This window comes from Alexandromys fortis, unplaced genomic scaffold, assembly GCF_014885135.2.
Source record: "Alexandromys fortis isolate MF-2015 unplaced genomic scaffold, M_Fortis_MF-2015_v1.1 scaffold_18, whole genome shotgun sequence".
Taxonomy (NCBI): domain Eukaryota; kingdom Metazoa; phylum Chordata; class Mammalia; order Rodentia; family Cricetidae; genus Alexandromys; species Alexandromys fortis.
In genome coordinates, this window is record NW_026067897.1 from 9057711 (window position 1) to 9085074 (window position 27364).

The 27364-nt window shown below is 44.5% G+C and overlaps 1 protein-coding gene across 5 annotated transcripts in view; it reads right to left on the reverse strand.

The window, feature by feature from the left end:
* The window catches only part of Fam110b (family with sequence similarity 110 member B), a 132528-nt gene that overhangs the window by 45338 nt on the left and 59826 nt on the right, over positions 1-27364 (reverse strand). For 3 of the 5 annotated variants that reach the window (XM_050164387.1, XM_050164394.1, XM_050164400.1), the window contains one exon: positions 15054-15138. The gene's annotated coding sequence lies outside the window, so the exon portion shown is untranslated. Of the gene's footprint in view, positions 1-15053; positions 15139-20116; positions 20269-22825; positions 22968-27364 lie in introns of those variants that run through there. The other 2 variants (XM_050164409.1, XM_050164402.1) reach the window with 2 other exon arrangements.

The following is a 27364-nucleotide window of genomic DNA, read 5'->3' on the forward strand; positions in this document are numbered from 1 at the left end:
TCCAAAGCGCAAAATAATGCAAAGACAGTAAAGTTTGACTAAATACAATCACATTCTTCCAGATGTTCTCCCACCAAGCCTAAAGCAGTGCTGTGAGACGCTAGCCTCAGTCAGGTGCAAGAGCAGTTGAGCCCGCCTGGTGATAGCAGGTCTGCCTTAGTTACAGCACACTTAATATCATCCTGATATTTGCAATTTTATATGGATGCTTCTGAAAGAAATAAAATCAGAGTCTGATTCTAGATGAATTTTTATGTTTTTTAGAACTAGTATAGAGTTCATATTCCAGGAACTAGCCAGAAGGTTTATAAAGTACTGAGCTGTTTCCATGGGAACTGGTTGCCTTGCAGTGGAGAGATTGTTCACATATTTCTTGTATCCCAGAGACCACACAAAGGGAAAAGAGGTAGCTGAATTTTGGATTTTCAGGGTCAGTACCAATAATAATTTGGGGTAGGGTTCTATTCTTATAAGACTGTCAGATGGGAAGTTGGCATTAATACTTGAAAGTTACTTAATCTTAAATATTTCCTTATTCTCTGGTCTGCCTAAGACCATCAGGAAGCCAGCAATGCATTCTTTGGGGGGTGCACTGGTGCTAAAGCAATACCCAAAATTCACTTCAAGCCATTCTATGACTTACAGACAACCTGATTGCAAACTTCTGTTGCTAAGGAACTCTTGGGGCAAAGACAGGGCCTTTGCAACCCCACATGTGCAATGAGTGGCCATGATCCCCCCAGAAACTTCCTATATGTGGAGAGATGAGTGATTAACGTCTAGTGGGGACATGCACACCCTCCATTCACATCATGCAGGGGTTATACACAGCTGGAAGCAGAGGGAGACTGCCATATGCATCCTGAAGTGGGCAGGAGTCTTCATTGGGCATCCTTCTTCAAAGAAATGAGTCAACTCTGCTGTGCTTCAGACACCATTCCTACTGGGGACACACACAATGGCATCCTTGTTTCCCATGTCACCTTTTGGAGCAACACTGACAGGATATGAGGAAACAATGAGCAGGATTAGCACATGGTCTCACTCAGAAGAGAGGTCGGCCTACAAAGCCTACCCGTCTTAGGAGAAGACAGAACCACAGGGATGAACCCAGCTCTAGCTTTCTGATCTGTCCGGTGGGACCATAGTGAGGATTAATGAGAACATTTTGGTAATATTTTACGAAGGGCAAGGTTACACATCGTAATTACTGATGCTATTTATCAGTATTACTAATATTAAAGTTTGGACAGTATCCCATTCTAGGCTGTGTGTGCTTGTTTGTGTGTGTGTGTGTGTGTGTGTGTGTGTGTGTGTGTGTGTACTGCCTGGGGGGATGACTCACATCTATCTTTACAAATGATGAAATGAGATCACTGAGGAATGTTTTAAATAGCACATACACCTTGAGCTTTGTTTAGAATCAAGCTAGCCACCTGGAGGTGTGCTACCCCATTTTGTTGATACACAAGAGGGATGGAAACCAAATCCCACATGCATAAAAGGCAAACTTTTCTAAGCAGGGTCAGAATGGCAAACACCAGGTCTCTATGTCTTTGCCTCTATTTCTCCCTGTGGAGAATCAGTCCCAGCACTTTGTAGATGTTGTGCCAACTCTAGCACTGAGTTGTATTCTGGTCTTGGAAATACTTTCCTTTAAAAGTTACCTTACAGTCTAGAGTAAAAAGAATTATTTAAACCATTATAATAAATAATTCAATCTCTATAATATTTCTCAAAGCCCATGTATAGGCTATGCATAATATTTAGTTTTCCCCCAAAGAATGTTGTCTTAATTAAGGTTTCTCTTGTTGTGAAATGACACCATGATTACTGCATGTTTTGGTGACAAAAATATTTAATTGGGACTGACTGGCTTACTGTTTCAGAGGTTTAGTTTATTATCACTATGATGGGAAGCAAGGCAGGGTGGAGGCAGACAGGGTACTAGGTACCTGGAGAGCTGCGAGTTCTACATCTTGATCCACAGGCAAAAGGAAGTGAACTGTAGCACTGGGTATAGCCTGAGCATGTATGAGACCCCCAAAAAACCACTTCTACAGTGGCACATTTCCCACAACAAGGTCATACTCCCTAATAGTGCCACCCCCTATGGGACAAGCACCCAAACAAATGAGTCTATGGAGACTATACATATTTGAACCACCACAGGCCATCCCCTGCCCACCAAATGTCTGCTGTCATAACATAATGCAAAATTTGTTGAGTCTAACTTCAAAAGTACCCATAGTCTATCACAATCTCAACGATCTTTAAAAGTCTAAAGTTCAAACTCACTTCAGAGAGTCACAGAATCCTTTAACTGTAATCCCCTATAAAATCAAAATCAAAACACAGATCACATACTTCCAACATATGACGGCACAGGACATACACTGCCATTCCAAAGTAGAGGAAGGTGATGATAATGAGGAAATACTGGACCAAAACAAGACTGAAAACCAGGTGGGCAAACTCCAAATTCTGCATCTTTATGTCTAATGTCAAAATGTTCTCCAGATCTCCAGCTCCTTTCAGCTCTGTTGACTACAACACACTTCTCTCTTTTGGACTGGTTCCACTCCCTGTTAGCAGCTCTCCTCAGCAGGTATCCCACAGCTCTGGCATCTCCAACATCTTGGGGTCTCCAAGGAAATCCAGGCTTCACCTTCACAGCTTCATGCAATAGCCTCTCTGGCCCTCTGCACAAGGATGCCCCAGCTGCACGTCTGGCCTTAGTGGCTTTCCTTAGTTGTAGAGGGAGATTCTATAACCCTTTCTTCTATCATTGTCTTTAAAGCCAGAATCATACGGTTAAAGCTGCCAAGTTCTGCTGCTTGTTGGGGCTGGTACATGGCATCCTTGCTCAACTATACTTTCTGATTTCAAAAATTTCCTTCCCTAGGCTGGCCTCAAACTCAGGGATCCACCTGTCTCTACCTTCTGAGTTCTGGGATTAAAGGTAGGCACCACCATACCTCGCTCCAAACTTTCCTTTAGTTCCTTTTCACAGATTGGAGATTTAGCTGAGTAGGCTCTTGCCCTAAGGGTACCACTCCTTTAATCCATTTCTTAATCTGTTTATCTCCTTAAACACAGGATTTAGCTCCACTCTATTTCCTGGTGCTCTTTCTCCTCAAATTGTACATTTCCTATTTTTCCTTTCTCAGCTTGCTCCTTTTCATTATAAATCTTCATTAGAGTTACCACTAATAACCTCATACCAGAATGCATACAAGTCTACTTGGAGATTTCCTTTGCCAATGAAATTAATCCAAATCTCTTCCCTTTAGTCTCAGGCAGACTCTTTGGACAAGGACAAAAAGTTGCCACATTCTTCATCAAAATATCACGAATATGATCTCTATGCAACATAGTAAAATTCTTCTCTGAAACCTCTTGAACCAGGCCCCTGCAGTTCAAATCACCCTGGGCAACACTGTCTTCCATGTTCCTACTGGCATGGCCCATGAAGCAGTGATTAAAGCTGTTTTCCTCACCCAAAGCACCAAAGTCCAAATTCCTCCAAACAAAAACATGGTCAGCCCTATCACAACAATACCCAAGTCTCAGTACCAACTTCTGTCTTAGTTAGGGTTACTATTGCTGTGAAGAGACACCATGACCACCACATATCTTATAAAGAAAAAGATTTAACTGGGTGGATTATCACCATGGCAGGAGGCAAGGTAGGATGGAGGCAGACAGGATGCTGAAGAGGTAGCTGAGAGTTCTACATCTTGATAGGCAGGCACAGGAAGTGAACTGTCACACTGGGTGTGACTTGAGCATATATGAGACCTCAAAGCCCACACCTACAGTGACACACTTCCTCCAACAAGCCCGAACCCACTCCAACAATATCTCTCAAAGTGCCAGTCCCTATAGGCCAAGCATTCACATACATGAGTCTACGGGGGCCATACCCTAGTCTATGCAAGTATTGTTTTAAGTTGTCATTAATTTGAGTCTTCTTTTTGTTTGTGGTCTGTTTATCACAGGAAACTGAATTCTAAAGCAAAATCATAATATCTAATAGGAAAGAGTGAAAAAGGAAAGAAATGCCTTTCATTATTTAGCAGAAGGCCATGCCTGTGAGTCCAGATTCCACTGAGAGGGAAATGCAACCAAGCCCTCATAAGTAAATCTAGTCGTAAGATGAGTTAGTGTGACACGAAGACACTATTTCAGAAGCACAATGGAAATCATTCATCAGATAAAAATGTCAGCCATCTACCTTTAGATCCCCAATGCAAATGACAAGTTTAGGAAGCACCCCTACTTCCTCAGTACTGTAGTAATAAAAGCCTACACACAGCCAACCTTCAGGTGACCAAATACTTTATGACCCTATACTAACATCCACCGTCTCCAGAGGATGATGCAAGGAGGTGCCTGTGACAGGCAAGATTCAGACCCCACAGTAGATGTGAGATAAAACCACTCAGCTATGAAGGTTTTCATTTCCTCTTCTCCTGTCCTTGTGGGATCATTTGATTGTCATCCTAAAACTTCAGAGCCACGCTGAGAGTTTTTACTGCTGTCAGAGGAATATGCACGACACTGTTTTCTCCTGCTGTCAGAGGAAGTATTTATGCACACGAGAGTATAAAACTGCTGTAGCAGCAAAATCCCTGCAGATTTACAAGGGATCTTGGTTGCAAGGCAGCTGATGAGCACAGTCCTTGCAAGCCCTCTAACCCAAGGCCAGGGTTAGAAGAAAATTGTCCTCAATAATTTTAGGACAAAATACTGCTTCAGCTTCACCCTGATGCTCCTTCCCCTTACTGCCACCAAGCATGAAGGCATTTTTCAAGATGATGTATAGTTGCACACAGTTTCCAGGGTGCACTCTCAGCCAGCAATCATAAACCTTCCTAAAGTTTGGAAGTGGGAGAACTATCACAGGGTTTATCACACTGAGAATCCATACTGACAGCATCCTGCAACAAGAAACATATACAATCTCTGAACTCAAACCTCTCCCAGAAATGAAGGGAACATAGATAACCTTTTATAGTAAGAAAATGGAATTCACAGTTCAGAATTTTACTATGAAAGATAAACTATCTTGTCTAGAAATATTATTTTATTGGATTATAAGCTAGGTATACGACTTAAAACACCATTCAGAATGGGCAGTTTATCAAATTCATCAAATAATGTTGACAGTTGAGGAGTACTGGGTAGAAACAAGATGTTTTATATAGACTGGGTACACACATACATGCAATAAAGTGATATTTAATGGATTAACTAAACTATGATCATTCTTTAAATTTATTTATAATCTGAGGATATTAGAATGGGGTAAATTTTGATATAACCTATGCATTATTTAAAATATATAAAACTTCCTTTAATTCCATTTTATCAGCATTTATTTGACATCCCTCTAAGCCACCCAAGGTACTGGGGACTGAGTACTAGACGTTAGGAAATGTTACCTCTCGACAAGTTTTTTGACCTTAGCCAATTATTATAATTTTTGGGAAACTGCAAATTAATTTTATAAACCATATCACAATGACAATTGTCTCATGCCTGCATTAGTTTCACTGATTTTTTTTCCTTTTTGTTGGCCCCTCGAGAGCTTAGGACGTAATGACTTAGTGCTCAGTGACTTCAAAGTGGTTTTGTTGTTGATGATGATGTGGTTTTTCTGTTTCGTTTTCTGTATAAGGCTTCTCTAGAACAGTAGCTCTCATCCTGTGAATCCCAACCCCTTTGGGGGTCACATATCAGATCTCCTGCATATCCAATACTTACATTACAATTAGTAATGGTAAGAAAGTTACGGTTATGAAGTAGCAATGAAATCATCTTAGGGTTGGGGTCACCACCATGCGAGGAACTGTATTATAAAGGTCTCAGCACTGGGAAGGCTGAGAACCACTGCTCTAGAGCATAGATGACACGGAAAGACAGCATGTAAGACAGATTGATGCAGAGCTGGAGAATCCTGATTTTTTTCCTGGAATCCCCTAAGGCTCCACTCCAGGCATCTGGGTCTTAAACCATCAGTAGCATGACATTCACCTGTACTATTGAGAAGCAGGTGCAGCCCTGGCTCCAGGTGTCCAGTTCTGGAACTGTGATGAGCAGGGAGAAAGATGGACTTGCAACTCAGGTTTCCTTCTATGACCCACACCACTCTAGAGGAGACCTTTCCCTGTGTGTGCACTGCCTCATCTTCAAGGCTGAGGTGACCATTACCCACACCTTGCCACTCAAGGCTATTGAGAGGGCTCAGTAAATGTACAAGCCTACGAACAAAGCACATCGCAGCAGTGGCTGAAGTACTGGCAGTCTCTGACCAGCCAGCTGGACTTCAGAAAGCTAGACAGCTCTGCCATGGACCTTGAGGACATGAACACAATCTCTCTGAGAACATACGACAACCATGCCTAACGTGGGAGTGATGATCGGCACACTGGCTTTTGTTTCTGTCCTGTCTTGGCATACAGTATCAAAGGTTCAGTTCATGAACAATTCCCACAGTGTTTTAAGCATCGACGACACAGTTTACCAAAGTATCTGGGTCCCATGGCAATGGTACAGCCCTTAATGGCCTAGCCGCCTCACACTGGGCTCCCCTTCCTAAAGGCTCCATCAGCCTCCAGCCCATCAGAGCCTGGGGAGCACAACTTCAGCCTGTGGGTTCTTAAAATTTAAATCAGAGCATTTCATATCCAAACTATGGCAGTGGATATCTGCAACAACTTTCTTGGTTCAGAAAAAACCTTCCTGAAATCTAATCTTACTGAACAATTATGGGTTCCAAACCAGAGGAAAACGCTTACCTCCAGGAGCTGGGAAGCTGCAGAGATCAGGAACCATTGCTCTGCTGCTTGGTGACAAGGTGACAAAAGAGAAAGGTCTGGCACCAAACAAGGTGTGCTGAAACCTTAAATTCTACCTGTTGATTACCCAGTTATGGATGGCTATTGTCAGAATTAAGTGAGCAAGTCCACATTACCAGCTATCGACCGTGACCAGCCCCTGGGAACTGCCAATGGAGGCAAAGCAAAACAGAAACTCAATAATTGTCCCTGCCATACCCTGTAAGCCACTGACACCTGAGTAAATCATCTAGTAACATCCCTTTCTCCATACTGGGAAACATACAAGTCCTGACATATTCTCTTAAGGAACCCCAGTCCACCATGGCAAATGCGGGGGCTAGAGCCCAGAGGTGGTAGCTGTAAAGTATGTCACTCACCCTGGCAGTGCCACACAAGTTTCTAACAACTGTGACATCCTCTCTGGGATTTCTTAAGTGCACAGTGGTCCTACTGATCTATGAGGCCAAACGCCAATGAAGAGGTGACTTATTCGTCTGAACTATAACAACACTTGAGATGGCTATTTTTGGTTGTCAACTTGACTACATCTGGAATTAACTAAAACATCAAAAATGACTGGGGAGGCCTCTGAGGATTTTTTTTTCTCAACTGAATCATTCGAAGTGGGAAGATCCACTTCTAATTCTGATCTTTGTGGTGGGAAGAAACACCTTTAATACAGATCTTTTGAGCTGGGAAGATTCTCTCTTAACCTGGGTCACACCTACTGCTAGAAGCCTATATAAAGGACATGGAGGAGTATCTCTCTCTTTGTCTCTCCCCCCCCCCCCGCCTACTTCTTCCCACCCTCACTAGCAAGTCCATTCCCTCACTGGCACTAGGGCCCACTTTTGGGGGGATTCTGGTATATACTGGAGACCAGCTGAGAGATCCAGCCTCATGGACTGAATACCTACTGGATTCTTGCATCTTCTGTACCTAGGCAGCCATTGTTGAATTAGCTGGACTATAAGCCTGTAAGCCATTCTAATAAAGCCCCTGTGTGTGTGTGTGTGTGTGTGTGTGTGTGTGTGTGTGTGAGAGAGAGAGAGAGAGAGAGAGAGAGAGAGAGAGATTTATTCTATAAGTTCTGTTACTCCAGAGAACCCTGACTAATACAATACTTCAAAGCCAGGTTTCGACAGTCTTAAAAATAACGGTACCAACCAGGTGCAAGTGTCAATCATCATAGAGTACTCAAAAACACAACTGTGCATTTAAATTAATAAGGTGCATAGCAAACACACATAACAACTATCATTCCAAGGTACAATGGGAAATCCCAATATGCTAGAAATTTGGTAAAAACATCTTCAAGTGATCTCCTAATTTCCCATTGGTTAAAGCAGATTTAAAGTTGCATGCTCAAATCATATCTTTTACTCAAATGCTAAGTAACCAAAGGCTGCTAAAAATAAGAATCTCAAAGGCTGTAACTGAGGCAGGACACTTTGGCCTGACACTCTTGTTGGCTGCCCTTAAGAGGGCCAGCGATCCCATTATAAAAATGATGCTATAGACAGATGAATTTGAGTGGCCAGTGCCCAGGGACAGCAGCTGGGATAAGCCATTGCTGGAGAACCCAGCAGCAGGCCGCATCACGGACATGGCTACTGGAGGGGTAGAAGAGTCTTCATATAGTTAATAGATAGAGAAATGTGTCTGGACAGTTCCTCAAACCTCCTAAAATCAAATGTGCAGCCCCTTGGTCCTGAGGAAAACTTACACATTTTCCTGGATTTAAGATGATTATAAAAGTCACATATCAGTTTTCTAAGATTCTCATTGTTTAAGTGAAGGGCCATCACTCTCTCTTCCCAAATAAAAGTAAGTTTTTAAATTAAAGAAATACACCATCGATTGTTGAACTAGAAGCGTATCTTTCATGCCTGTTTTAAGAAAGTCAGAATCTCCATTTAACCAGCGGTGTAGCCAGCACTGGACACATGAAGTGTGAGTTTACATGCAACTGGAAGCCAAGAGGAGGTGTGAACAATGGGGAAGGCCATTTTTGAGCTTTGATGTGTGTACTTTTGAGATAGACCTTTCCCAGTCTGCAGTTAGAAGGCAACTCATAAAGAATCCAGTCTGAATGGTGAGACCTTTGAACACAAAGGAAATAGCCAATTGGAGGTAAAAATCTCAACTCCAAAAGAGCTGGACTCTAAACAAAAATATAGAATTCAGTTGAATCTGGATCCTAAGAGTCTCCACACCACCTCCCACTTTCAGTGCTGGGGATAGATCACAGAGCCCTGAAAATACTAGACAGGCAGTTCCAAGCCTTGCAAAGAACATTGTCACTGACACTTGGGCTTTGGTTGCTGTGGCATTTGACTCATCCAAAGTTTAACCTCAAGTCCTATAAATAGATTTTATTTTAAAATCAATTTGGTTGTATGCATTTGGAGTATACAACACGAGGTTATAAGACGGTGACTGTCCAGGACCAAACAGACCAATCCATCATCTTACAGTTACTAGTTTTTTATTTTTTTCTTCCTGTGGGTAGGGTACCTAAAACAGACTTAAGTTAGCTAAATTCTTGGATGATATACTATAACGAACATTTGGATAACAATCTATAAATAATGTGAGCTTTCTGATGTCTTTTGTTTTTCCTTTTTATTTCTGACCTCACTGTTTCCCTTTCTTGCTGCACCCATGGACTGCAGTGACCCCCTTTCACTGACATCTCAGGGCTGGCATGTGAGCCCCAGCTGCTGAATTTGACTCAAGCTGCTGCTGTCAGAGAGATAGAGAGAGGCAGCTGAGAAACACCAGCCCCTCTTCCTGCGTAAGTCCTACTGAAGTCCCAAACATCTGAAATCCTCTCTACTGAGCCAGATGTGCAGATCCAGAGTAAAAACCAGCTTGTTACTTGTAATGTGTTTATCAGCTACCAAAACGCTGCAGAGAAAATGAGCTACACTGTCAGAGGGGTCTTGATCAGTACCTGTTAGGAGCTCACAGACTAACAGACTAGGCATGCACCCTCTTTCAAGGGCCTGAGTGCACAGAATGCTGTCTTGAGCAGTTACAAATGTAAGGCTAAGAACCTTCCTCAGGAGGGAAATCTGAAGTGGAACTTTCCTCAGAGGGCCTGACTCAGGCTCAGGTATACTTGCAGCTTTCTCTGCTGACAGGGTTCTCTGTGACTTCCAGAGGAAATAAAGTTGCTACCCCCGGTTATGCTTGCTGTATCAGGTCCATTAAGATGCCACTCTAGTATGGCCATTTAAGAAGTGACATCAACTCTCCTTCTGCACTGCTGAATAGTTTCCATTTCCAGAAGAACTTGTGAGCTGCAAATGCAAACTGCTTCCACCCACTTCAGCAGGCTGATACGTCCATAGGACTCTGTGATGCTGGAGGATTCAAAAGATGCTAGGGCTTTTAGTCAAACCCACAGGGTGAGAAGAAAGTCACGATTGCCCCACTGTGTTCTCTCAGGTTTTTGAGTCAATGTCTATAGTTTTAATGGAAAGTTTTGAGAGGATTTTATCATGGAATTTGAGAAGAAACACACAGAGGCTTGAAGAAAGTACTGATTTCACCGTCACCTTTACAGACAGTTCTACAGCTGGAATGTGATACAGGTGCCATGCCTTTGGTCTTCGAAAACCATGAGCTAAATAGACTTTTCCATACTTTGTAAGTAGCCTGTCTCAGGGACTGCGATAAACAGAAAGCCGCCCAATAAGCACGTTTCACGATAAGTTGTAAAGACATTCGTTATATGAATTACAGACTTTCTGGATGGTCAAGTATTCGTAGATTCTGATAACACACAGGAACAAGTACATGTGCTGGCACATGTTTACACACACGCACACATGCATGCATATACACATGCGCATGCACACGCATGCATACACACACACACACACACACACACACACACACACACACACACACACACGAAGCCAACCCTAAACTTCCCTGAGCCAGGCATGCAGAGAACAGAGAAATTGCAGACAGTGACTTGGGATAAGACTGGAGATGTTAGATAAGCACTGGCTCTGTAATTTCAATTTATCAACACATAGGTAACTCTGCTGAATAAGTTAGGAACAGAGAAAAAAAGATGATAAAAATTTCCAATCGATTATTGAGCTGGTCTGAGAATACAGGCACAGGGCTAAGTCAGTGACAGGGTTTTCTGGGAAGGAAGATGGTCACAGCACATGCTGCCTCGGAGGAGGGTCAGCAGGACCTGATGGCTGAAGGGACAGTGTGTGAAGATCAGAATGAGCCTCTCTCTTCTCAAGAGGGGGGCTTCCCCGCTGACTGCCAAGGGAAAGTTGCCTGTCTGGTCAAGGATGGAATGAGAGTGTGGCTTTGGATGTGTCCTCCAGAGGCAGAGCCACTGTATTCGCTTCTTTTACTGTGGTTCTGATGAAAGTACCCTGACAAAAGCAAGTTAAGGAGAGAGGATTGATTCTGCCTCAGAGTAGGGGGACTGGGGCTGGAAACAGCTTGTCATACAGCACCCGCAATCTCGAGCAGACGGCTATGAACGCATGCCGCTGCTCAGTGCACCTTCTCTAGTTTACATCCGCCTGCGTCCCCTGCCTCGCGGATGGTCTGACAGCTACGACGGCTCTTCTCACATCAATCATCCTCATGAAGAAAATCAATCCCTTCCGGACGTGCACACCCCACCTGCCAGGTGACTCTAGATGCTGGCAAGGAAGAGCTAACATGTAAGCATTTCAAGACGGTGTATAAAGAGTATAAGGAGCAGGCATAGGAACGGTGGAGTCTCCTCCACTGGCCCAGAGGAAGACTTTCCCAAAGACAACAAAATACAGCGAGAACTACCTTCAGGTTTTCTGTCACACCTTCAAGAATGGACTTGTTTATTTTTAAAGCAACTTTTTTTTATTTTTTAAAAAACCGAGTTTTTAATATATTTTCATCTTATGTTGTCATGGAAAGAGAAAGACCAGAGTGGGGAGGATACTTGCCAACCATGTGGTCCTCTGCACATCTCAGTATACAGAACATTCATTTACTCCACACTGAGAAACGCCAATAGACACCTCAGAGTTTTGGAAAAAAACAAGGAGCGCTGCATTCTTTTGGACCACTGCAGCCACCATACCTGCCCTCTTCCCAGTCTCACCTACCAGTTCTTAACTCTATGGTCTCTTCCTTCCCTTTCATAAACACGTGGGATCATCCTAATAGCAAACTGGACAGTCCTATTTCTCTGGAACCTTCCCGTCCTGTTCTCTTCATTGCACAAATCGCCACAACCAACTTGTCAGTGGAATTAATCACTCCTTTGCTGTAGAGAGATCAACTGGTGTCAAGATTACGGAGGTTTGACGTTGGAGCCCTGGGTTTACTCACAAGGTTGCCCTTTGGTCTGAGGTTTAACCTCTTTGATCCCTGCTACAGCATGAATTGGATGTTTGATGCTCTCCATAGTCCTGTTGTGTCAAAGGCCTGATTCCCAGGGGACGGCACTGGGCAGTGATATGCTGGGTGAAGTCATTAGAAGAGTGACTTTCAGGGGACTGCGGGAAGCCACCCTCTTCCTCCTCTTATGCTTCTTAGTCATAAGGGGCCCATATCGCTGTGTCATTGCTCCTCTTCACTACCAAATGGTGCTCTCACCTAAAATAATGGGTCTGCCCATCACAGACCAGAACCGCCTAACTCTGAGCCAAAGTAAACCTTTTCTCTGTATAATAATTACTCCAGGTATTTTACTATATTGTCGAGAAGCTAGTGAACATAGCCCTACCTCCCTCATCTACACATGAATATTCTTCGGCTTTCTTCTTCTTCTTCTTCTTTTTTTGTTTTTTGTTTTGTTTTGATTCTTTGGTTTTTCAAGACAGGGTTTCTCTGTATAGCAGTACTGGCTGTCCTAGAACTCGCTCTGTAGACCAGGCTGGCCTCAAACTCACAGAGATCCACCTGCCTCTGCCTCTGGCGTGCTGGGATTACAGGTGTGCACCACCATACCCCTCCTAGGACTTTCTTTTCAGGGCCTGTGTGATGGACAGATGTGGTATGAGTCACCTCCAGCACAGTGCTCACATCTACATTACCGGCTCAAATGTAGCCTGGCCTTCCTTGCTGTAGATTCCTGCGAAGGATCTAGTGACTACACTGATCATGACAGTGATCACAATCTGTCTCTATGGAGACAGCCCCCAAATGACTAACAACTACGCACACAAGGCAATAGAATTAGTCTTTTACTTGATTTAAAGGGCATTTTAAATGTGCCAAATATCTTAATAACTTAGTAATTATAATCAACTATCCTTAAACTTCAGAAGAAATGTTTTTAAATCCTTAAAATTAGAGTTACATTTTCTGTTCTGGGTAGGCGAGTTTTCTTTTAAAGCACAGACTATCTGCCCTCATCTCTTACAGAAACCTCTCCAGAACAAACATCTAAAACCCCAACTGCTTTTCCAAGAGAATGGCCTATCTGTTCCCTCCTATTAAACAGCTCTGGCTGGCCCAAAGGCACAGAGTCTCATTACAGTTGCTGACCTGCCCTAGTTCCTGAGGAGACCTTGCTCAAGGTCAGCTGAGAGGGCCCAAGGGGAGACCCAGCTGACTTTGCTAGGGAACCTGAGCTCTGAGTCATTCTCTTGGCAAAGAGCTGTTCTGGGAAGAGAAAAGCCAGCGGTGCCAGAGTGGTGCCGATGTGAAAGGAAGCTGAGTCACGGCAGGGGACACAGGGATCTTTATGGAGGATCCAGAGAAGTAAAGGTGTTTGCGGGGTGGTGGGGGCGGGGACTAGCATCACTTTCGAGTCAGGGGAACTTAATACAGAAGTGTGCAAGGGCTGTGTTCACTCCCGGTGACTTATCAAGCATTTAGTAGGCGCGATATGAAAGGATTACAATCTACCCCACAGAAGTTTTTAAAAAGTTAACTTTTCAAGGAGAAATTGACTTTATCAGTTACTCAAATATGATTAAGATAGCAAGAAACTAAACACAAAGGGGCCTTGAAGCCTGTTTCCTGAAAGTGGCCTCAGGAGGGCCTCTCAGTAACTGGCGCCCTCATCTCTTTTAAAAATGGCTTAGGTCGCATGCTCAGGGGTTCTCATGTTCTGAAATAATCAAACTAAAAAAAAAAAAAAAGTGAAGAAAAGAGCCTGATAAGATCATTTTATATCCTATTATTTCATGACTTCACCCCTCCCCCCACCGTTTTAGTTTCTGCGAACAAGGAGTCATTTCAAACACCGAGTGAGCACTGTAAAACAATGTCATCTCAAATGCACCACTGAGAACAATGGGAAACACTGGTGCCATGGCTACCTATGTACCCGTTCCGCTGCTAACCCACAGTGCATGCGCTCAGGCAGGAACGCAGGTCAGTGATACAGAGGCGCAATAAAGAACAGGGAGGTAAAAGTCAAGGGCAAGAGAAAACTTATGCTTCTTATATATCTTGCAGCGTTTAAGAAAAAAATGTGTGCCATTTATGAGAGAACTGCAAATGGTTATGAAAAAGAACTCTAAGTAAGTGTTACACACTGATCTGACCCTCTCGGAATTGACCAGAGGCAGGGCTGAGATCTGGTGCCTATAGCCCAGCTGATATGTGATGTGACACACAGTTGAATCTTTCTAACCATACGAACACAGAATTGAGCTGAGTCGCTCTAATAACGGGCTGCACAATGGCCTGGCCCGGGAAGGTAACTGACTGCTACCCTGAGAAAGCAAGAATAGGCCAGGGCTGCGGTTTGATTGGTCTGTACCATCTATCTGGTCCTCTCTATCTCAGTGCCTGGGCTGGAATTCAGACTCTGTCTCGGCACTCCGGTTCTCAGGATGGCCTTCAGAGCTCCCACACCAGCTCCAAGGGTCCACTCCTCACCTCATGCCCCATCTCAGACAGTCCACTTCTCACTAAGGGACAAAGATGCTCACTTTGTGGACTGTCTCCAAATCCAGGCAATGAATGGAGTCTTCTGAATACCTGGGAGGTTAGTGATGAGCACTATTGCACATAACAACTGTAATCATTAGCACATACACAGGCAAGTGTGAGAAACCCTGGTGGTGGTGTCTTGGTCCTGACGGGCTTGTTTGTTTATTTAGTGACTGAGAACAAAAATACCTGAAACCCCAGGCTCTTTGTCTTAATAGAACAGTGACACAGGTTTCAGAGACAATCAATATCCTCTACTTAGAACGGATCAAAGCAAAGTCATACACTTACCGAAAAGGCAATGAGTATTTTATGGAATGCAGGCAGAAGCCAGAAAGCCTTCCTTGCTTAAAGTGCGCTCTGCAGCAGGAAATAACTGAAAAACACAGGAAGAGAGGGCTATTAGTGTTTTTATTTGGCAATAATAGGGAGATTATTAAACATATTTAGCACCATAAAATGGCAATCCATTAAAAATCTGACTATATATATATATATATATATATATTGATTTTGTTGAGCTATACATTTTTCTCTGCTCCCCTCCCTTCCTTACCTCTTCCCCTTCAACCCTCTCCCATGGTCCCCATGCTCCCAATTTACTCAGGAGATCTTCGACAATAGATATTTAAATACTAGACAGTAGACATGGAAGTAACACAAATGCATTATTTTTTGTATTTTATTTATAAGGCACCTCTACACTTCCAACTCCTGCTTTTATTTCGTTTTTAGAAGAGAATTTAACCACAAGAACAATAGTACAGGAAGTACCAGGCAAAGTGAAGTTAGAGAAATCGCAGAAACACAACCTCAGTGCTGGCTGGCGCTCACCGTGCACAGAGCAGGAGACCCAGGCACATTCAGGGGAGTCTGGGTAAGAAGCCATCAGCAGGCTGGAGCAGAGATCCCGGTTGCCACAGGACTTTCCCACTACAGCTAATTTCCTTGTTCATTTTCTCATTCACGTATTAACTCCTTCAGCATGTCCTGACTGAACATTTTCTAGGAGTCAAGTGCTGTTCAAGGCTCTGGGGGTTTAAGACAAAAATCTGACCTGGTGGAATTTACAACCCAAAGAGGAGTGACTGGGGAGGAAAAACAAAACAAAAAGCAGATACCACCTCAGAAAGTCCTGCTGAGCTGTGGCCACTAACTAATCAAAGACCCTGGGGAAGCAGGTTCTCAGCAGAGGGGGGGAAAAAAAGCCAAGGAAGGCCCAGAGGCCACCCAGCCTTGCTGAGCCAGGAATCCAAAAGATCAAAGGGAGAGGGGACATGAGATGGCAGGTGAGTGACCAGTGTAAGCACTAAGTACTGGGCAGGGACAGGAAGCTGATGACAGGTAGAACCTTGGAGAATATCTACTGAGAAGGCAGGCTGGGAAGGAGCAATGAGACATGCCAGGCCTAAGAAGAGAGGGGCTTGCCCAGGTCATCCTGCCAGAGCACTGCTGGCTGCCCAGGCCAAAGCTGACGAGGCTCCCAGACTGGAGGCCACAGGGAAGGTAAACATGATACCCACTTTGATGTAGAAATTTTACACATAGTTAGATAATACAAGTAGCAAAAAATGCTTGACCTCTAAAGTGACCCTCCCTTACCAACTCATCAGACTTAAAGGTCATCTAAAGTTAAAGCACATGGCATTTTCAGAAATTAATTTTTACGAGTGCCAGAGAAGCAGGTGCCGTAGTCACAGGCGCAGCAGAGTGCTACAGTCCAAGACCAGGTTTTAGAGGCCGGGCTTTACTGCGTCTCTAGAGAATAAGAGACAAACTAGGAGTCTGCTGGCATCCGAGAGCAGAGAGGGTACTTTGTGGCACTGTGAACAAACCCCAAACTCATCCCCGAATGACTCAGAATAGAGAAGTCATAACAGTGTCTTCGTGATGCTTCCTGGGTCATTTTCAGATTAGCGGGATAAACTCTTAAAAATTTCACGTCTATGGGGCTGGAGAGATGGCTCAGTGGTTGAGAGCATTGCCTGCTCTTCCAAAGGTCCTGAGTTCAATTCCCGGCAGCCACATGGTGGCTCACAACCATCTGTAAAGAGGTCTGATGCCCTCTTCTGGCTGCAGACATGCACACGGACAGAGTGTTATATACATAATAAATAAATAAATATTAAAAAAAATTTCACGTCTACCGCGATACAGAGGCATTAATGATAACACTTTTTCCAGGCAGCAATCGCACGTAGGTTCCGAGACAACTTCACAGAGTAGTAAACGATAGTTTACATTTCTTAAGCGTCTAAAATAAGACACGGTGATGCTTCCAAATCCACAACCGACTACACACAGGAGGCTACACACATGCCTCCCTACAGAGGAGGAAGCTGCATCTCTCCTGTCTCCAAGGCCCTCTTCCCTTCCTCCCAGGGACCGGGCCGGCCACACTGGCATCACCAGACCGAGCACAGGTCTGCTCCTGAGCTCCTGGCTCGTAGTTATTTAGGTTCTGCTCCTCAGAAAACACTTCTTGCAGCAGGGGACGGAGGCTTTTCATCTTCTCCTCAAAAACAGCTAACAGGGCCGAGCTCATGGTAAATGCCTTTTACTGCTGAGTAGAATAATGAAAGAAGAATAAATCTATTCGGATTCTTATCAGATCCAGGCAGCTTCAAAAGGGTGGACCCTGAAATGGTCATCAACAGCAAAGGGCATCTCTCCTGTTCTTTTGGACTCACAGGGACCCGAGTGGCCAGTCACGAGCCACTGAGAGCCCTGCTCTGGAACCCGGCGCCCAGCAGCCTGCACTCCCCATTGCTCTTCTCTTTGAAAGTTAGTTTTTCAGGACTTGCTCAGCCCTGCTGTCTTGTGGTATCTATGCTTTCTGCGTCCCAAGCTGGCTCCCACACCTGTCACTGTAAGCCTCCAGAAGAAAAAGAGAAAGTATCAAATATGGGAACTGTTTTATCTGTTTTTGGTTTTGAGAAACTAGGAATTGGACCCAGGGCCTCTCTCATAAACTTGACCAATTGAGCTACGCCTCAGCGTTCTAAAAATGCTTTAATCCTTAAAACACTGTATTTCATGCTCACACTGACTGACATTGATTGGTCAGAATTATTACTTTCCTTTCAAGAGCTAGAGAATTCGATCGAGACTGAACAAACTTTTAATGTGTCCTCCCCCCCCCAAAAATCCCTTTTCATTTTCTTTCTCAGGGATAGATTCTCTCTAATGTATTAAGAACAAAAAAGGACAAAACAGAAGGTAAAAGTGCATGTTGTGTTACTGCAAAAACATGAAATTCTTTCCGTCCTGCTATTAAAAATGTCTCCTAGTTCAGGTTAACTGGCATCATTGGCCCTCAGCAGGCAACAATGTTTACACATTTACACTTAAGGATTTAAGAAATTCCTTAAAATATGGTGATTCTTGAAGAGCCAGGCTCAGCGCCACTCCCCCAGAACAGACCCCACTACTCCCTAGCTTTTCAGGAAATGCAGGACTGGGTGCAGCTCACAGGAGGCACTCCACAGTTTACAGGGGACAGAGCCTCAGCAGTAAACAAGGGGAAGACATCCGCAATCTATTTTTAAGGCGGCCTCCTCAGAAAGGTAGCGAGTATTCCAGGAGACTAGGAGGGAAGCGGGTGGACACAGCTCAGAGACAGACCCTTGCCTAGCATGTGCTAGGCCCTGGGTTCGATCCACCCTGCATATCTAAATGAGGCAATTACAGAACTGTATCAATTTATTCCTCCTTAGATGAGTGTCAAAACCTAAGGTTTAAAAGGCAGAAAGATTCTGTCTATGTCTGCAATAGGGGGAATGTCAGGCCAAGAATGATGAAGAGACAGAAGGGGTACCTGGACTTTTGAGAAAAAAAAAAAAAAAAACCAAACCATCCTGACTGACACTGCCCTCCCTGAAGTGGCCAGGAGTGAACCAGGGTAGGCACTGTCCACATGAGCTTGATGGGGTTTGCACCGGGGTGTCACATGAAGTAGAATGGCTTTGTGTTCCTTTCACCACGCAGGGTGTCTCAAAGCTGAAAACATTGCCCCACCGCCTCAGGGCACAGAGACTGTAGGTATATCACTGCTCAAAGGTTCACAGCCTTCAACATTGCATTACCACCCACTGAACTTCCACAGGGCTCCTGCGTTCCTCTTGGAACTGTTAGTCGAGTGAATGCCAACACTGGATAATTTATTCTCTCCCAGAAAGACCTGGGAGTGAGGGCTTGGGCTGAGGCAGAGTTAGGGGCTGCCAAAGATTCCATGCTGACCTGCTGGAAGCAGGACACAGATCTGGAGGACGGCAGTTATGGTACAGACTATATAAACTGCAGCCTCGGCTTTTCAGGAGCAGGAGACAGTCGCGGACAGTTTTCAGAATCTGCCTGTCTATCTGCTGATAGCAGACGCATGGTTGGCCGCCAGCCAGCCCTGTGACTGGTGACTCAGGACACAAGTTTCTGTACAGTCTGCAGTCCGATAGGGAAGGACATCAGGTTTCAAGTTTAAGGACTCAAACGGAAGCAGGGGTTCTGGACCCATGACAGGGCCAGCTGGTTTTGAGGATTTTGGACCCTTGTTCTTGCTAACTCTTTTTTCCTTTATGGTAGGTTACCTTTATCACAGAATTTAAGATTCTTTATTGCCTTGTCTGGAAAATAAACCAGGTAGTCCTAAAGTGAAGCAAAAACGTTGAGCAGCGGTCAGAGTGGTAAGACCCCATCTCTATACTGTGAGGTTTCAACAGCAAGGGTGTCATCCTTTAAACAAAGCCTGGGGTCAAACACTTCCTCAGGCGTGGCTGGGAAACACCTGCGTGTGTCTATTTCGCAGAAGGTATTCTGCTAACACTCCCTGTACTAAAGATGCTTCAGTAAAACTACAGAAGGTAAGACAAAGAAAGACATCCAAAATGAAGGCTGCACACATCTGTGAAGAAACAATAGCACAGTGCTTCCCGGCTAAAAGCCAGACGACAAATCAGGAGCCTTTTGCCTTCCGCTAAGTAAAGTATGACCAGCTAAATTCTCCTTAATTTCGAATCATTCAGGAGTCAGGACTCAAAGTGAAGGCAACAGTCCTGACATGCACCAACAAAGACACCTACATGGAAGCCGCATCAGCTTTCCCGGACAGAAGAGAACCAATAAGAATCGCTCCCAGGCACATGCACCCTTGCATTCAGGTGAAAACAAAGCTCCTTCCTGGGCAGGCGAGCTGTCTACCAGGCAAGCAGCCCGTGAGAATGTGTGTCAGTACGGAACCCAGGGGCAGACACAGCGTCCACAAAGCCCAAGCAGATGAGACAGACGACACTATGAGCGAGCACGCTTCATTTCATGCATGGCTGTGTTCTCATAAGAGAGAGAAAGACTCAAGCAATTACCGTGAACTGAGACTCCTTCACTGACCTCCCGCTGCAGCTAGCTGCAAGGTCCTGATCCACGAGTCTCTGCAACAAAGAATACCTGCTCTGCCGGGTCGTATGCCTTCTTTAATACAACCACCCAAGCGCCTCGCCTCTGCTCGGCAAGAACACAGCACAGTGCCTCTGGATCTACAGCTCCAATGCAGCATACCGATTCTGTGGAAACCTATCAAGCGGGTGAGCAGCAACGCCAGCCAATGAGGAGGAGGCACAGGCCGAGTCCAGCACATGCTCTCTGAGGCACAGGCTGTCGCCAGCACTGAGCAGGCTGCTAATCTAATTATAGCTAGTTTGCTAGCACAGGAGCTACTGGAGCAAGGCACAGGAGCAAATTAAATTTTAATAAATTAAACCCTACAGACACAATCATCTTGATTTGCTGTCATTTCAAGGATTAATGGTATCACCTCCTAAACCGTAAGTGATTTTAAAGTGCATCCTTATTTATCCCCTGATCTGAGAAACAAAGCGTGTTTAGATCAATACATAGTGCTACCTGCTGACTTATACTTAGACCCCAGCACTGAAGAACAATAATCAATTTGAAGACACAGACATATTAGCAAGACAGCTAGAAATTCCATGGCTCCCCTTATTTACCACGATTAGTAATTTGTTAATCAATTTCTCCTCAATATATTTAAAATGTCATGCAGATTTCCATCCATGGTGGAAACACGCTAATCGAGGCATCAAAGACCGCCCTCCTGACTATAATGATTAATAATTCGCAGTTCAAAGAGAAAAAGTGATCTCAAGTCATTGCAAAAGGAACAACCTAGATGAATTTGTCCATCACACAATTTACTTGGAGCCAAGTCCTGTGAGAGGCAGCCTGGTACAGGACAAAAATCACACCCTGTAACATAGCAGCAGGCTCCCTGGGCTTAAGTTCTAGATCTTTCATTCCCAAGTTATATGATCTTTTGCAAATATTTAGATGTCTTTGTGTCCCAGAAATAATCAAGGTGTCGATTCAAAAAAAATATTACCAGTGAATTCTAAGCACTTAGCACATGAGGTCAAAATTAAGTAATCTTTATGGGTTTATTTGGTCTTCCTCCCTCACTTCCTTCTTCCCTTTGCCTTCTTTCTTTTTTTCTTCTCCCTCCCTCCCTCCCTCCCTCCCTCCCTCCCTCCCTCCCTTNAAAAAAAAAAAACCAAACCATCCTGACTGACACTGCCCTCCCTGAAGTGGCCAGGAGTGAACCAGGGTAGGCACTGTCCACATGAGCTTGATGGGGTTTGCACCGGGGTGTCACATGAAGTAGAATGGCTTTGTGTTCCTTTCACCACGCAGGGTGTCTCAAAGCTGAAAACATTGCCCCACCGCCTCAGGGCACAGAGACTGTAGGTATATCACTGCTCAAAGGTTCACAGCCTTCAACATTGCATTACCACCCACTGAACTTCCACAGGGCTCCTGCGTTCCTCTTGGAACTGTTAGTCGAGTGAATGCCAACACTGGATAATTTATTCTCTCCCAGAAAGACCTGGGAGTGAGGGCTTGGGCTGAGGCAGAGTTAGGGGCTGCCAAAGATTCCATGCTGACCTGCTGGAAGCAGGACACAGATCTGGAGGACGGCAGTTATGGTACAGACTATATAAACTGCAGCCTCGGCTTTTCAGGAGCAGGAGACAGTCGCGGACAGTTTTCAGAATCTGCCTGTCTATCTGCTGATAGCAGACGCATGGTTGGCCGCCAGCCAGCCCTGTGACTGGTGACTCAGGACACAAGTTTCTGTACAGTCTGCAGTCCGATAGGGAAGGACATCAGGTTTCAAGTTTAAGGACTCAAACGGAAGCAGGGGTTCTGGACCCATGACAGGGCCAGCTGGTTTTGAGGATTTTGGACCCTTGTTCTTGCTAACTCTTTTTTCCTTTATGGTAGGTTACCTTTATCACAGAATTTAAGATTCTTTATTGCCTTGTCTGGAAAATAAACCAGGTAGTCCTAAAGTGAAGCAAAAACGTTGAGCAGCGGTCAGAGTGGTAAGACCCCATCTCTATACTGTGAGGTTTCAACAGCAAGGGTGTCATCCTTTAAACAAAGCCTGGGGTCAAACACTTCCTCAGGCGTGGCTGGGAAACACCTGCGTGTGTCTATTTCGCAGAAGGTATTCTGCTAACACTCCCTGTACTAAAGATGCTTCAGTAAAACTACAGAAGGTAAGACAAAGAAAGACATCCAAAATGAAGGCTGCACACATCTGTGAAGAAACAATAGCACAGTGCTTCCCGGCTAAAAGCCAGACGACAAATCAGGAGCCTTTTGCCTTCCGCTAAGTAAAGTATGACCAGCTAAATTCTCCTTAATTTCGAATCATTCAGGAGTCAGGACTCAAAGTGAAGGCAACAGTCCTGACATGCACCAACAAAGACACCTACATGGAAGCCGCATCAGCTTTCCCGGACAGAAGAGAACCAATAAGAATCGCTCCCAGGCACATGCACCCTTGCATTCAGGTGAAAACAAAGCTCCTTCCTGGGCAGGCGAGCTGTCTACCAGGCAAGCAGCCCGTGAGAATGTGTGTCAGTACGGAACCCAGGGGCAGACACAGCGTCCACAAAGCCCAAGCAGATGAGACAGACGACACTATGAGCGAGCACGCTTCATTTCATGCATGGCTGTGTTCTCATAAGAGAGAGAAAGACTCAAGCAATTACCGTGAACTGAGACTCCTTCACTGACCTCCCGCTGCAGCTAGCTGCAAGGTCCTGATCCACGAGTCTCTGCAACAAAGAATACCTGCTCTGCCGGGTCGTATGCCTTCTTTAATACAACCACCCAAGCGCCTCGCCTCTGCTCGGCAAGAACACAGCACAGTGCCTCTGGATCTACAGCTCCAATGCAGCATACCGATTCTGTGGAAACCTATCAAGCGGGTGAGCAGCAACGCCAGCCAATGAGGAGGAGGCACAGGCCGAGTCCAGCACATGCTCTCTGAGGCACAGGCTGTCGCCAGCACTGAGCAGGCTGCTAATCTAATTATAGCTAGTTTGCTAGCACAGGAGCTACTGGAGCAAGGCACAGGAGCAAATTAAATTTTAATAAATTAAACCCTACAGACACAATCATCTTGATTTGCTGTCATTTCAAGGATTAATGGTATCACCTCCTAAACCGTAAGTGATTTTAAAGTGCATCCTTATTTATCCCCTGATCTGAGAAACAAAGCGTGTTTAGATCAATACATAGTGCTACCTGCTGACTTATACTTAGACCCCAGCACTGAAGAACAATAATCAATTTGAAGACACAGACATATTAGCAAGACAGCTAGAAATTCCATGGCTCCCCTTATTTACCACGATTAGTAATTTGTTAATCAATTTCTCCTCAATATATTTAAAATGTCATGCAGATTTCCATCCATGGTGGAAACACGCTAATCGAGGCATCAAAGACCGCCCTCCTGACTATAATGATTAATAATTCGCAGTTCAAAGAGAAAAAGTGATCTCAAGTCATTGCAAAAGGAACAACCTAGATGAATTTGTCCATCACACAATTTACTTGGAGCCAAGTCCTGTGAGAGGCAGCCTGGTACAGGACAAAAATCACACCCTGTAACATAGCAGCAGGCTCCCTGGGCTTAAGTTCTAGATCTTTCATTCCCAAGTTATATGATCTTTTGCAAATATTTAGATGTCTTTGTGTCCCAGAAATAATCAAGGTGTCGATTCAAAAAAAATATTACCAGTGAATTCTAAGCACTTAGCACATGAGGTCAAAATTAAGTAATCTTTATGGGTTTATTTGGTCTTCCTCCCTCACTTCCTTCTTCCCTTTGCCTTCTTTCTTTTTTTCTTCTCCCTCCCTCCCTCCCTCCCTCCTTTCTTCTTCCCATCCCTCCCTGTATCAAGTTCCTAACCTCTTTACCCCTGTCCAGCGATAAACGAAGTTCAGGCAGGCTTCACAGAGCTATCCCAGGCACTCCCTGGAACTGGAAGTCATTCTCCTACTCTTGTGTGGACATGGAGCATTCTTGGTTGTGCATGAATGAAACTAAAAGGCATCTTTAGGACATTATAAACATAACTGTATTTCAGCAAGGACTTACAGTACAGATTATAAGATAGCCATCACAGAAGTGTTTAGGTTAATAATAAAAAAATTAAATTTCAGACGACAAATTGACAAGAAGAAGGGGAGAAAACTCAGCTAGTAGAGGCAATGTTAGTTCTGAGATCCGCTCGCCTGTGCTTTCCCTCAGCACCAGGTTCCTTCTTTTTGGCAGGTTCAATAGGCTAACAGCTAAGCAGGCCTGCTCATCTTTAATTCCTTGACCAGAGTATGCTCTACAAAGTCATGTTCCACTCCAAGGACGCGGTGACAATCTCTTACTGCACACACTTCATTCTTTTGACTTTTAGCTAAAAACTATTACAGAAAGCTATCATGGTCCACAGGCATTGCAATTTGCCCGGATATTCCTGAGAAATGGTCAAGAGAAATAGGAAACAAATACTGACGAAGAACACAATGTTCTTTGGAGAAAATAAACCAGTGCAAGCAATGGCTTGACCCATGCTCCACCAGGAAAATCCCAGAAACTCAGGTCCATGCACTCATGAGTGAGTGAAACAAGATGACTGACATCCCAAACAAGCTGGAACTACAGGATGGAGAAACGTGCCAGAGAAAGTGGCTGCCACGTGTGCTTTGGTGAGGCATCACCATGAGTGGCGATCAGAGCCCGTCACAGCCATCACTGGGCGAACTCTAGAAGGAGTTCTAGGCTGGAGTCTTGGATTGAAGCACAGCTCCTCGTCGGCTGCGGGATACAGACTAGTAGCACTTGTAGGCATCTATCTAGGAAACATCTCGCAGTTTCCGCCTTCCTCTTCAGTTAACAGTCTGCCCGCTCAAAATAGGCCTGGAAAAGCTGTTTGATTAATTTGTTCCACGCTTATTTTGTTGAAGACATTAAAAAGAAAAGGAAGCAACTGTCCTTTCTTGGATGGTAACCTCCAGCACATTCAGACTGGATATTTGTTTGAACCAGAGTAACAATTCATCGGTATTCTTTCATACTCTGTGAGGGGAGCTGGGGTAATCTGTTATCTGTACATCTATGTATACGTACATGCGTGCGTGCGTGCGCGCACACACACACGTACACACACACGGGGATAAGCAGCTGTGTTGATTTGAATCAATGTATCTTTGATTTAGAAACGGCATTCATTCACTGCGATTATTTTGAAGCACCAGTACCAGAGGAAGCGGTGTCCTGATTCTGACATGATGTCCACCCGGATGAGGGAGGCAGCTACTGAGTGATGATGAACAAATGAGCACTCAGTAAACTGCAGTGCGATGCAGGAGTCTGAGGGAATCTGGGTAGCTAAAGAGTCAGCTGGTACTGGGGACCATTTCTCTGCTGCCGCCGGGGTGACAACTTGGGAGCTGGGAAGGCCCTGGGAGGCTGCAAAGGCTGCAAGAGGCAGCAGGAAGAGAACCAAGAAGAAACTGAAGCGGGAAAAGGGTGAGTGTGAGTGGCGGAAGCCCACCGGAGGTGTGGATGATAACTGGATTCATTCATGTTAGATCTTCCCTTCTTAACAGTCCCATGACCCTTGTCCTGTTTTCATTGCTGTTCTGCATTGACTCGATACAAGCTAGAGTTAAGTCAACGAGGGGACAAGGATTGAAAAGAATGCATCCCTAAGACTGGTCTGTAGGGCAGTTTGTGGAGTATTTTCTTAGCTAGTGATTGATGTGGGAGGGCCCAGGCTATGGTGGATGGGCCACTCCTGGGCAGGCTGAGGACACCATCAAGAGAAATCCAGTAAGCAAGCAGTGATCCTTCCAGAGCTCCTGCTTCCGTTCCTCCTAGCTATCCTACCTTGGCTTTTCTCAGTGCTGCGGCCAAGATAAGTAAATAAGGCAAATTAACCTGTTTGTTTTTCTCTTTACTCTTAGCTTTTACTCTTTTGGGGGCCCGCCACCCAGCTCCCAAATAAATCACATACACAGAGACCTCTTACTTATGAATGGTCAGACATTGTTTGGTAACTTCTAGCTTTTTTTACATTATCCCGTCTATCTTTTGTCTCTGGACTTTTATCTTTCTCTATTTCTGTACACTACTCTTTATTTTTTATTTTGTATCTTCCTGTGTAGTTGGGTGGCTGAGTGGCTGGTCCCTGAAGTACTTCTTCTTTCCTCCTCTAGGGCTTCTTTGAGTATTCTGGGCATTTGCTAAAAATTATTCGTAATAACCCAGTAGCAACAAGGCATTATAATTCTTAGAAACAGCAGTATTTAGTACATGCTATAAAGGGTTGTGGGTGTCACCCGAGCACTCATAGTCACTCTGTCCAGAGGTCACAGAACGCTTCGATGTCCTCAGCATCTTCACCAACCTCTGTGTGCCACAAAGGATCTAGGAGTGGGCTCCTCCTAGGCTGGGAACATTCCTAGATGGGCCAATGGCTGAACATTCTGTGCACGCTACAATCCTAGCACTTGGGAGGCAGAAGCAAGTTATGGGAAGTTTGAGGCCACCATGGACAACAAAGAGAGTTCAAGGTCTGTCTCAGACACAGAGCAAAACTCTGTCTCAAAAAGGAACCAAAGAAACAAGCAAACAAACAACACACACACACAAAGTTTAGCTGGGTCTGAGACCCATGCATCTCAGCTCAATGAAGGCGTCTCTGATCTTAGCCCTGTGCAGCATCAGCACCAATCAGTTTGTTATCACATCTCTAGATTTCTTATTTATTGTTGAGGCACGAGTAATGCACACTGCTACTTTCAGATGCTACTTCATGGGAACTCTGGGGCCTGCAAACTCACATTTCCACATAGGGAGTGTGAAAGATTGGACTGTCGTCAAAACAAATCCATCACAGTGGAACATCACTCGATGTTCACATGAGAACTTCCCCAAAGCAATAGGGAATGGGAAAGGCAAAAGATCACTATCTGAATAGGACCGTGTCAAGAATTTGGAAGTTATATGCTAAGTGCTTTGGGAGACACTGGACTTCTAGACTAGAGTATCATTGTATATCTCCCCAACTTCTTTTCTAGTTAATAACTTCAGTAGATTCTTCAGCTTTCGGCTGATGACAAAATTAAAGCATCCATAACAAATGATACAATATTATTAGAAAAATTATCTGTCTAATATGAGTATCTTTCCCCCTTTCCCCCTCAGCAGAACTGTTATGCTGTAAAGAATTTGATGGCAC